This window comes from Euprymna scolopes, chromosome 8 (genome assembly GCF_053919585.1).
Source record: "Euprymna scolopes isolate OS-2025 chromosome 8, ASM5391958v1, whole genome shotgun sequence".
Classification (NCBI taxonomy): Eukaryota; Metazoa; Mollusca; class Cephalopoda; order Sepiida; family Sepiolidae; genus Euprymna; species Euprymna scolopes.
The window spans coordinates 80,457,090-80,470,345 of NC_136489.1; the positions used below are offsets into that span (position 1 = coordinate 80,457,090).

Consider the following 13,256-nt stretch of genomic DNA (forward strand, 5'->3'; position numbering starts at 1 on the left):
AATTTTAGACTACGTTAGATAAAGAAAAATAACGTGAAAAACAATTGTTGTATATCAACTTCTAAGTTATATATAGTAAAACATTTATAAAGTATTTGCGCGCGTGTGGGTTTTGATAGTATGATCCTCATAAATCCCATAACTATTAAACTCATCATTATGAATTATAAAATATTTATTTTAGGCAGCAGGAATATTTAAAACAAATATCATTCAAATTATTAATTTTATTATTATTATTCATATTATTAATTTTATTGTTATTATTATTATTATTATTATTATTATTAGTAGTAGTAGTAGTAGTAGTATTTTTCAACTATACGATATAAATGCTGAATCTTAAGCCGTAGAAAGGAAAGTAAGAATATAATTTAAAATTAATACTTTATTTAAAGTTCAAACTCTTCCTGAGCTGAGTATTCTACTAGAATACACACACGCGCGTGCGCGTGTGCGTGCGCGTGCGTGCGCGGGCGTGTATATATATATATATATTTATATATGTATGTATGTGTACAGATATACGCGTGTGTGTATTCTAGTAGAATACTCACCTAGGGAAGATATATATATATATATATATATATATATATATATATATATATATATATATATATATATATATATATATATATATATATATATATAATAAGATGAAATAAAAACATAATGTTGCAAAAATAAAAAAAAATAAAAAAAAGTGTTATCGTCGTGTGTTCGTTCCGGCATCCATCTTCTGAAAATATCAATCATATAAACAAAGATGGCTACAGAACAAACAGACGATGTTGAGTCTTGTATAGTTTTTTCTTCTTGCAATATTATATAGTCATGCATTTTATTTAATCTAAGCAAAGAATTTCTAATTTTTCTGACGAGTACATGCACGAAAAGAAACGGTATTGACATAATAATAACAGTTTCTTTCTGCACAACGTAATGAATCTGTAAAAATGTACCAAAATTTTAACATGCTGGATGAGCTTTTTTGTATGAAAAGTAAACATTTGGATTTTAACTGTACTCTTATTCAGGATCTCATAATAAACATAAAAAAATCAGCAGTAATAAGTTTAATTAATTTTAACATAAGAAAAAACATTTACTGTTGAAAGTTTTGACTTTTTTGTAAGATATCGGCGTAATGAAGTTGACTTTCTTAAGAAATAACAACTGAAACATTTATGCACATATGGAAAGAGTTATATTCGTATAATAATACACACACACACACATATATATATATAAACATATATATATATATATATATATATATATATATATGTATATATATAAGCATTCATATATAGAAACGCGTTGGCTGTAAGGTATTTGCGTGCGATAGACACCCAAAACGAAATGACCTTTTAATCGCCATATTCTCGGCTTGCTACGACGAAAACAGACTAATGACCTTGACATAAAAATCCTCAACGATTTTTTTCTTCTAAATGCTAAAAAATGGAAGTTCTCTCTTGGCCATCAATGATGTCGCTCATCTTCCGAGAGGATCTTTAGTCGATGGACGGAATGTACTCGATGGCTGCTTTTTCCCGAAGGGCAGGAGAAAAACATCGGAATAAGAAACTCGACGGAGATGAGGACGAAACTACGTACGGCGGTCAAATGTTAACGCTTGTGTCAACCTTCCGATCTCAGAAAGATTAATTAAGTCGAAACGCCGCTGCAGGCAATGTGAACTATTCGAGACAGAATTGGCTTTAAATGATCATTCTATAATTTAAACTTTGCGTTTTACTTGAGAATGAACCTAGTTTGAAATGTAGAGAAAATACGAAAAAGCTAACAATTGCTGAATATTTTTGCGTGTTTGTGCGTCAGTCGCTTATGCTTTCATAGGTGCCAGATCTACTCGACATAATTGCAACATATCTATTATAAAGCACGCTTGAAAAGTGTATCATAAAGTATGTAAAGATCTTTTATGGTTTTTTTTAAAAGGAGCCACCACTTATCAAGGCCCAGAAGGCACTTGAGGATAAGGGTCAATGTGTGGAAGATGGTTGGTGATACAACAGCGTCGTGATCGGCAATGTTGAATGTTACTGGTACTATTACTACAACTACTAATGTTGTTACTCTTATAAGTGCTATTGCCACTAATACTAGAACGCTTCGTGTGTTAACTCTCCGAAAAAAAAATTGTGGTATAAGAACTTTAACAAGTATATAGCAGACCAGTCAAAGGCATACTGTTTTCAATGTTTTGACATGGCATCAAACTGTTATACTGCTACTACTATTAATACTGCTACTACTATTAATACTGATCTGCTATTAATACTGCACCGCTATTAATACTGCTGCTACTATAAATACTACTTCTGCTATTATTACTAGAAACGCTAATATAAATGAACTTTAATGGATTCAAAACAACTTGGCACAAAGGCTTCACAATGTGCATAAAAGATAGCCTGGAATGTCGAATAGCATTGACAATACTGAATATGGTTCTTAGATAAAACCCAAACGGTCTTCCACATGTGGTATCTATTCTAACGGGTGCTTAATATGCCACTACGTGACCTTCAGTTCTAAGCATCAGTGTCGTGATAACTAATTTATATAAAGATCTAAACGCTGTCTTTTTAAGGTACTTATTGTATACTTATAAAATATATAATTGATTGTGTATAAAATCAAATTCACTTAATAATCGTTCCAAACGTAAAGGCTCTTATTTCTATTTTTAACGCAAAAGACGGAGACGGGAGTGGTACTATTAAAACGATCGACCTTCTGCGCTCCGGGGTTTATTTTTCTTGTCTACGCAATTCTCAATGCACTTTTACCATGAATTCAATGACGCATTTTTGTTTCTAACGCACGTTCATGATAGGAGGTTGTTTTCTTAGAGTCTCACACCGTCAATATCTGCAACAGAGTCGAAACTTGCAGGTCATGAATGCATCAGTTCAGTCATCATGACAATGCAATTTGCAATCCCCTCTGATCCATTCGGGCGAAATAAAAATAGGAAACATTGCTTTTTGAACGCCGTTCGTAATAGCATCGCAATTTGGAAGACATTACCCAAGAATTCCTTTAATTATACTTGTTCTATCGCTATTATGATCAAAAGTCGTTTTACTTTCTCGGTTTTCCTTTGGTGTTCACGGTGTAGTCCCGACCGGTAGCTAGAATAATCTTCACGCATGGAGGAATGAAGATGAAGTCAAACTTAAGCCTTAATATTTTTATTACTGTTGGATTACCAGTTATCAAGATCACGTTTAACTCGAGAATAACGGTTAATAAGATTGAACGATTGTCAGCCGAAATTGATTAATGTAATGAACAAAGTTTGAGTACTTGTGGACGGTTTATAACAAGTATTAATTTACATTGCATTTGAAAACGACTATATTGTAGTCTTCAAGGAAGTAATATCGCGTTAATATGTTCAACAAAGTTAACATGTCCACGCATGCTTCAGACACAAAGTAGGAAATGAACGCCTTTTCTATTTGTGGTAGGTAGACGAGTAACTGCTGTGAATGCCTGATACGGAAAAACCAGAGATTAGAGCTCAATCGTGCACCTTCTTTGACATTTCCATCCTCGTACACAATAATTAACATGGGAAAATATAAATTAAAGGTAAGTATACAATTATCGATATCGCTGAGAATTTTATGGGCGATTTAATATCGTTAATTTCCACTTTGCCGTTCGTTAGAAATGATAGTGTTATACAGTAGTGTGTGTCTTAGAACAACACACTCAGAGGTTATTCTTTGATAGTGCGCACGTGCAGGTGTGGGGTTCTTCAAACCGCTGCGACTAAATTGAGATGTATAAGTAATGCAGTAACTTCTCAGGCTTTTCCATATGTACGTTTTCGCCATCTCTGTTTTCTATTGCGTTCAATGACGCAATAAGTCGTGTATAAAAATGGAATGTTTTAGTAGTTTTCATTTTAGAGAGTGAAGCTAGCTGAAATGTACAAAATCTTAATGGGACAAGAGTGAATCCCGGATATTAAAGATATATATATATATATATATATATATATATATATATATATATATATATATGAAATAAAATGGAGGTGGAAGGACCTGGATACTCAACGTTTCGCCCGATTTATGCGGGCTTCTTCAAGAGGGATGGTCATTGACGAGAGAGTCGGAGGATTGGGGCTATATATAATGATGGGGGAGAGCAGCGTGTTTTCCTTATGTAAATTAGATGTCATATATACATGTATATACATTTTATGAGAGAAGAACTAATTAGAGTAAACTAGTGTAGTGGATTACGTCTAAAAGATAAAATATCGTAGAGATTAAAAATTGTGTTTGGAAATATAGCGGTGATAGATTAAATAAATAAAATGACACGAGATTACGAAAGAATCGTTTTTTTTTTTTTTTTTTTTTAAATTAGAAATAATTGAATTGGGATAAAATAGCGCAGTAACTTAAAAGATGGTATCTAAAAATAAGAATAGGAGGTGATAAAATGGAGTCTAAAAATAGATAATGATAAAATACAGTAAATAAGTAAAATAAAAATAAAATTAAGTGAAATTACGAATTTTTTTTTTTTTTCGCGTTTAACCGGTGTCTAAGTTGTTTTCTTTGATAATTATTTTCGACAGAAAGGGAGCAACGTGGAAAAAACCTTTTCTTTGCTTAATTATTTTGCTGGAATGGGAGATTATAGCTGACTCAATTAAACGTCGTGTGGATCTGTTATGTATGTGTTTAAGGAAAGTTGCTTTGTTAAAATCAAAATGGTGGTCGTTTTCCATGATGTGACAAAATATGGCGTTGAGTGTATTGTTGTTTTTTACATCTCTTTTGTGTTCATATATTCTTTTATTTAAATTACGTTGAGTTTCTCCTACGTATATTTTTCCACAATCAAGGCAGGGTATGGAATATATTCCGGCTTTGGTGTTAATGTTGGTGTTAGTTATAATTTTACGTGTTAGATCCCTAATTGTTAAAGAGTTTAGTTTTGTTATTTGAATGCCTGTCTTATTTAGGTTCTTATATATTGTGTCGTTGTTTTTATTAGTTGGTAATGTTAATTGTCTGTTGTGTATCTGGCTATTTAAGAAGAAATGTCTCAACCTTCTTTCAAAACACTTAAATAAAATAAAAATTAAATTATCTTTGCCGATAAATAATATAATTAAAATTATAAGTATATGCATTGACATGACATATTTCACATTCGATGGACTCTGCTATAAACAAAAATTTGGACTGCCCATGGGTAACCCTCTAAGTGGGGTTTTGGCATGTCTATTTTTAGAATTCATCGAAACCGGACCCATGAAATATAAATTGCCCAAGGGTACCTCCTACTATAGATATATTGATGATATTTTAATTTTTCTCCCTATATCTTCCAAAATAGAGAATATCACTGATAAATTAAACAAGATTGAACCCACTATTAATTATACGTATGAAAGAGAAAATAACAACTCCATACCTTTTCTGGACGTCAACATCATAAATAACAATGATCATCTAAGTTTTAAAGTCCATCGGAAAGTCACGAATAAAAATGATTACATACACTTTTACTCTCATCACGATGATAAAGTAAAAAGAGGTATTCTAATAGGATTTTTTCTTAGGGCCCTGAGAATATGTAGTGAAGAATACATCGTGGAAGAATTTGAGTATATCGAACGTACATTCATGAACTTGCAATACGCTCAACATTTTTTGGCAAATACAAAAAGAAAAGCACTAAAAATTTACCATAACCGAAACCGAGACCATTCCTTAAATAGCCAGATACACAACAGACAATTAACATTACCAACTAATAAAAACAACGACACAATATATAAGAACCTAAATAAGACAGGCATTCAAATAACAAAACTAAACTCTTTAACAATTAGGGATCTAACACGTAAAATTATAACTAACACCAACATTAACACCAAATCCGGAATATATTCCATACCCTGCCTTGATTGTGGAAAAATATACGTAGGAGAAACTCAACGTAATTTAAATAAAAGAATATATGAACACAAAAGAGATGTAAAAAACAACAATACACTCAACGCCATATTTTGTCACATCATGGAAAACGACCACCATTTTGATTTTAACAAAGCAACTTTCCTTAAACACATACATAACAGATCCACACGACGTTTAATTGAGTCAGCTATAATCTCCCATTCCAGCAAAATAATTAAGCAAAGAAAAGGTTTTTTCCACGTTGCTCCCTTTCTGTCGAAAATAATTATCAAAGAAAACAACTTAGACACCGGTTAAACGCGAAAAAAAAAAAAAATTCGTAATTTCACTTAATTTTATTTTTATTTTACTTATTTACTGTATTTTATCATTATCTATTTTTAGACTCCATTTTATCACCTCCTATTCTTATTTTAGATACCATCTTTTAAGTTACTGCGCTATTTTATCCCAATTCAATTATTTCTAATTTAAAAAAAAAAACAAAAAAAAACAAAAAAAAACGATTCTTTCGTAATCTCGTGTCATTTTATTTATTTAATCTATCACCGCTATATTTCCAAACACAATTTTTAATCTCTACGATATTTTATCTTTTAGACGTAATCCACTACACTAGTTTACTCTAATTAGTTCTTCTCTCATAAAATGTATATACATGTATATATGACATCTAATTTACATAAGGAAAACACGCTGCTCTCCCCCATCATTATATATAGCCCCAATCCTCCGACTCTCTCGTCAATGACCATCCCTCTTGAAGAAGCCCGCATAAATCGGGCGAAACGTTGAGTATCCAGGTCCTTCCACCTCCATTTTATTTCATATCGTCGGATTTAATCCAGCTCAACAATCATATATATATATATATATATATATATATATATATATATATATATATATAGAGAGAGAGAGAGAGAGAGAGAGCGAAACAGAGAGAGAGAGAGCGCGAAACTGAGAGAGAGAGAAAGAAACAGAGAGAGAGACACACACACAGAAAGAAACTGAGAGAGAGACAGAAAGAAACAGAGATAGATAGATAGAGAGAGAGAGAGAGAGAGAGAGAGAGAGAGAGAGAGAGAGAGAGAGAGAGAGAGAGAGAGATGACGAGGTGGGAAAAAAGAAACAAAGATTGGAGAGAGAGATTTCTTATGTTTATCTCTGTGTTTCATTTTACTTCAGTCGAACTTCTTAGAGATTTAGGGGATAACATTATGAGATACGTAGATATTCAAATATTCCATAATGTTCTCTGTTATTTTTCAAACGCTCAGTTAATAAAGAAGTTGAGAACATAATTTTCCCTCCCTAATAGACCACCTAAACATGTTATAGAATTACTTTCTTGTGGTCTCTGTGTCTTACTGGATTTTAGGATCAGGATTAATCTAGTCTGGTGAAGTATCCAAATTCGTGATGCTACTGGGCGTAACTCGCTTGGGGAAGGTGCTCTATTCCTCGTTGAAGTCAGTGCGGGTTGGCTACATCGATGAGATCTTATTTGGATCGCGAATACTATGTGGATATTTAGTCATGGCTTACTTGTAGGGAAAATTATCCTTATGCCAGATTATCCTGATAAACCATTGTGCAAATAAACCTAAGTAAAAGACAGTGTCCAATAGGCATTCAAGTTTCTTTTTTCTTAAGTTTATAAAAAAATGAAAGTGTGAATTAAAGTTCATAGAAATTTACGAAACAACTATATAATCTATAATGCTATAATCGAAACAGAAACCAAAACTTATGTAGAATTCCTAGTAAAATAATTTATAAAAAATAAATGAGTGCCATCAGCTATAATCTGAAACCGAAACCAAAACTTATGAAGAAATCTTTGTAGCTAATTAATTACAAGAAATGGAAGTTCATAACAAGTAAACAGCTATCATTCGGAAGAAAAATATGTAAGCGTGATACACAAAATAACACATACGCTATCATATTAATATAGTAATACAGTAATACATAGTGACCCATATGAAATGCACCTCACCAAAGAAATCGTTAATATTATTTACACTCTTTTCAGCAATCATGCCATATTTAGCATAGTTTAGTTTCTGGCTGGATTGTGCAACAGTTTCATAATTAATATTCGACAGTCTTTATTGTATTGCCGTTTAATTATAGTCTATAAATGTAAGCTACTGACTTGCAAGCAAACCTGAATACAGTTGCGATGGCTGATAAAATCTAGGGGATTACAGTTCTGTTACTAAAGTGTAATTTAATATAATTTAATAGAAAAGACAATTGGACATTCATAACTAGAACTGATGAATCAGGCATAGATTTAGTTTTAATAGTTGTACCAAATCCGGTTGGACTGGGTAACAGATTTTGAATTTTATTAACATTTTCAAAACTTGAATATTTCTGTAAGATAAATCACCTTCTTATTTAAAGCATAAGTTTTTTAAACCAAGATAACTAATATGTCTGTCTGTCTGTCTGTCTCTGTCTTTCTCTCTCTCTCTCTCTCTCTCTCTCTCTCTCTCTCTCTCTCTCTCTATATATATATATATATATATATATATATATATATGTAATATGCCGTCAAGCAAAATAACTAAACCAACCATTGCAGTACAGACGAACTTTTCAGAATAAGGACTTGGTAGCTTTTGTTTTTTGGGTAGGATTAAAGTACCAAATGGAATTTTTATGTATGTAAATATATATATATATATATATATATATATATATATATATATATATATATATATATATATGTATATATATACATATATACACACATTTATTTATGAGCACTAAAATTTACAGCCAAATGGGGATATCTGAAGACGTGTGGCCTGGAGTAAATGTGGTATTACGGTGAGTAAAGTCAGACTAGTAAAAAGTAGAATTGGAAATTTATTAATTTAACCAATCGTAAGAAACGGAACTTATCCCGCACTTTTGAATGTTCTTGTGCCTAATGTGTCTGACATGTATTTTGAAAAAAAATATTTTGTTCAAATAAATATTTTAATATTTAGTATCTGTTTTGATACTACACTTTATCTTTTACATCTTCGGTCAGTGATGAAGAAACTCGGCTTAACTGAGGCAATTTTTATCTTTGTCTCAATCCAGCCGTTTTCATCATATTTAAACCGGAAATTATTGGTAACAATCTCATAAATATGCCTGCTTGCATGGATATAAATAGATCTAAACTTTCTTTGTTGATCGCATACTGGCAAGCGTTTCATCGAATAGTAAAATGTTGACTTAAATTAAAGGGTTTCAAACTGTGTGATTGGCAGACAAGTAAAGCTCCAGACTGACGATTCCCAAAAAGGGTGAAACACGTGTTGATATAGATAAGAATGTAATGCTATTTATCTTGTTGTTTATAGCCCCCTTTGCTGCTAAGACGAACTCTTAAAGAGTAATATAATTAAGCTGTCAAATTTTAATGTGAAATGCTGAATTTCAGCTTCACGAGTAGTTGAACTCTCTTGCTCTTCTAGATAAAGCACTTACAAGATCGTGACACTTTTTTGGATTAATATGCAATATGCCTAACATTACCATCTTAAACGCACATAAAAATGTTCGTAATGGTATGTAACAATCCACAGACACCGCATTGTTCTGCTTTCCTAAAAAAAAAAATCAGGATTTATTTTAGAAAAAAAAGATGTTGAAATCTGCTCAAGGCAGGAATTCCGATTTCAATCTGTGGAATGCGCCATTTAACTACTGCTTTCATGCATTCCTTTATTTACTTATTTTTTTTATCAAATCAATTTCATTGTATTTATTTAAATCTGATTTCTTAAATGAAAAACAATAACATAAAAATCAAAAAATTAAACAAGCAAGTTACCCTCAAACACAAATGTTTTGTTTCAGACTTATTTTTCATGAGAATAATATTTCCACGCATTGTTATAAACAATGGCTTTTATTGTTTTGCCTTGCATCATTAAGTATAGCGAATTTTTTTATACAAATACAATAATCTTTTTTCTTTCATTCGTAGACAAATCCCAAGAGAGCAAGAAAAAAAGAAAAGCAAGAGGAGGGTGAGAGAGAAAAAAAGGGAAGAAAAAGGGTGTGCCGAGAGACCATACACGAAGGCATTAAAGAGAGAATAAAATAAAAAAAAAACGTTGTGTATCTTTTGCTAAAATGCGTTTTTTTTCTTTTTAAATAAAAATATTTTTGAATATAAAAAAAGTCTTTATTTTTATTCATTACTCCTACTAGGAAAACCTGGCGTTACCCGGGATTAAATGAGGAAGCCTAGATCATTTTGTATTTCTTTTTTTTTCCCTATTTTACTTATTATTTTGTTCAAGCTGGAAATGGGGCATCCTTCCAGATGCCAAACATTTACTCGCTATCTCATATATTCCAACCGATAGATCTTTTAAGATTCTTACCGTCCTTTGATGTGCAATTGTTTAAATCATTCTTGCACCGGATATATTTGGCAGATAATTTTTGAAATTCATTTTCATGAGCACAGTTTCTCCTATAATTACTTGAATGATAGAGGCCTTCTTAAGATCCCAGTTTCTTTTCATGTCGGACATAAGACCCTAAGACCTTAGAATTTTGTTATCTTTTCCCTTTCACCCCTGTTAAGCCAAGCATCATTGGAGAGACTAACTTCTACCAAGGTTGCTTCTTTCTCCTTCTTTTCTCGTATCACAATGGATGGTTTAATAGTTCCGCTTTCAAGGTACGTACTGTCGGAATTGCATAGTCATGGATAATTTATTATTTATTTCCATTTGTTCCCTTTGGTATAAGTTACCAGAACTTGATGCTGTATTCGATATTCAGCTTCTTACAGATCGTCCAGTGGAAATATGTACACCCTCTATTGTATAGTAGATGCCCCTCAGCAGAACCTTACAGCTGAATGTCAAGTGTCTTACACTCTCTACTTCTACCTCTGTCTGGAAGAATCTACATTGTCATTGCTGAGAGCACTCATCTATTTAAACGTATTGATCATCAAATCTTGATCTCCAGCAGCCATTATAATCCTCTCCTGATCATAGTGGATTGATCCTTGTTGTAGCTAGTCTAGAGAGACTTCTTATCTATATAGTTATGAGTCAATTCAGCCAGAAAATATATAACTATAAGTGAATTCATGCAGAAAATACTTGTGTCCAATCTATGGAACTGCATGACTATAAAAATCTCATAATTTACGTTTGTAATTTTTGGGGAGAGGTGACTATGTACTCAGCGTTGATTGAGTGGGATATATGTAATCTTCTACCCTATCGAGGCGCAGTCGGCTTTTCGTAGGAATCAACGATAATTAAGTTGTATCCGTGCTCCAAGCATCGAACATCTTATTAACGTTTTTATTTTTTAATCGACTTGCAGAACACTAAGCCTACAAGTCAAAGGAGCCTGAACAAAGGAGGTGGGGAATAAATCAATGCATACTGTAAAATACACGAAATTAACGTGTTTACACAAGTAACTTGCAACAAGAGTTGCAACATTACATATATACATACGTGTGTTAGTATGTGCGTATGTGAGAGAGAAAGAGAAATGGGGAGAGGGTGCAGAGATTAAGAAAGGGCGAGGTCAACTTAATTCCAGACATGCTTCCGAACCTTATCAAGACTCCTAAAATGAAAGAGAGATTCGCCAGTACTTAATTCGTAAAGAGATTTTCCACATCAAATATGACAACACTATTCACACAAATAATAAATACGCAATCAAATATATAACTTTTCCATAATTATGGCTGTTTCAATGTAATTATACCAACATGTAAATAGAGCAGTATCCAGCTTTCCTTAAGTCTACAAAGGGCATAATATTGTTATCTCTCCCTCCCCCCCTCTCTCTCTCTCTCTATCTATCTATATATATATATATACATATGTATATGTATATATATGTATATATATGTGTGTATATATATACATATGTTTGTGTGTGTGTGTGTGTTAAAGACGCGAAAGAGAGAGAGAGAGAGAGAGAGAGAGAGAGATAAAGGGAGAGTTAGAGGGAGAGTTAGAGACAACCAGAGAAAAACAAACAGATAAAATCGGTGAGCAACGATAAAAAATTGGCAGACAAACATTCACGCAAGAATCTCTTACAGCATTCGATTCCAAGCAGATGCAATGCCAAAATCTGGAATCACGTTGGCTGGATATCTGCTTATCATACGAACACTAAACATTAAAATCTCGTTTGTTAAAAATCTTAAAATAAGGATCAAACTTTATTTCTACGCTTAACTCAGAACGAAACTTCCATAAACAAAGTTTGTCCAAAAAACTGCTCGTCTGCTGAACACAATATGATGGAGCTGCTTTCCAGCTGACGACAACATTTTTCATTTTTCATTTTCAAGTCCAATGTAAACAAATTCTTGTTAAGCAGTCTCCTTAAATTATTTTGGCCAATCCCCACCATCTATTACCAGTCATCAAGGTGTTGTCTAATCAACCACTCTACACTAACCCTAATCGCTTAAGTTTTGGTAAATAATGAATTCGTAGCAAAAAATCTCTATAAATATTAAGCCTGGGTACGTGATTTTTACGTATACGATTTATCTAATTAATCGATCATTATGCATTTTAGAATACATCAACTAAGTATAAGTTTTGGTAACGTGGGCTATATCTATTTTAATTTAGTTTTCGGCAAAGGTGAAAAGAAGGGTTCGAAGCCTTTTATAAAAATTTAGATTTCTCCGTTTTTGTGAAATGTTTATAATGTACATTGAACTCAAAATTTCTCCTCGAAATTTCGTGTTCGTGTGAATATTTGAACTATGTAAAAATAGGTATAACTCCACATCAAAGTGTTCAGGGGTTGCAAATTTGTATTAAATTAGATACTAAGTAATTATATATCAATTAAGTAACATTTCCTTGAATTTTAACTTGTTCTTAAGACCACATAAGCATAGGACTTAAATTTTAGACAGTTTCTAGAATTAAAATTAGGTAACGAATTTTGATCAACATTGGTATACGAATTCTAGACATAAAGCTAAAAATAAGGAATAAGATATTGTGTGAATATCTGTCTATACGTGTGTCAAGACGAATCTCAATGACTATCAAACGTACACAATAAATTATATGAATTCTCTTCATACAACTTTTGTAAACAATATATTGTAGTAATTCATTTGTTATTATGTGAGATCAAATTGATGACTGAAATAGAAGAAAAAAGTGGTTTGTTTTCGTTTAAGAAATAATGTATTTTTCTCGTCGTGGATCGAAAATGTTCGAAAATAACATTCGAAAATGA

The 13,256-nt window shown here is 32.2% G+C and overlaps 1 long non-coding RNA gene across 1 annotated transcript in view; it reads left to right on the forward strand.

Moving 5' to 3' along the window:
• The window catches only part of LOC145284049 (uncharacterized), a 57,756-nt gene extending 47,596 nt beyond the window's left edge, over positions 1-10,160 (forward strand). The window contains exons 2-3 of the long non-coding RNA XR_013868788.1: positions 3,504-3,627; positions 9,982-10,160. This is a non-coding gene — a long non-coding RNA (uncharacterized LOC145284049). The remainder of the gene's footprint in view (positions 1-3,503; positions 3,628-9,981) is intronic.
• The last annotated feature ends 3,096 nt before the right edge of the window (positions 10,161-13,256 follow it).